Source organism: Falco rusticolus, chromosome 4 (assembly GCF_015220075.1).
Source record: "Falco rusticolus isolate bFalRus1 chromosome 4, bFalRus1.pri, whole genome shotgun sequence".
Lineage (NCBI taxonomy): Eukaryota > Metazoa > Chordata > Aves > Falconiformes > Falconidae > Falco > Falco rusticolus.
In genome coordinates, this window is record NC_051190.1 from 44,778,310 (window position 1) to 44,778,705 (window position 396).

Consider the following 396-nt stretch of genomic DNA (forward strand, 5'->3'; position numbering starts at 1 on the left):
GAACCGTTCTGGATGTTTCACTTCCCCTGTTCCGCCCCCAAATCCATAGCTGTCTTCAGTCCACGAGGTGAACAGCCTTCTTGTACATTTACGGCACTCTTGGATTCTGGGAAGTGCAACCCTGCTAAGAGATAGCCAAAGCCTGCGCTCCCCCATGCTGGATTCCCACTGTGTGGTACCACTGCCCATTTATCCCTGCTTTGAAACTACCATCCTCGCTACCAGTCCCCAGCATGCTCATCTCACTGAAAGAGGAACGTGAACTTTCCTCCTGGATGCAAACAGCAACATCATCAGGTTATGTTGCTTTGGCCCATACTATCTGAAATCCTTACTTTGCTTTTGTTTAAAATGTTACCTTGGTTGAAAAATCCAAAACAAAGCAGCAACACAGAA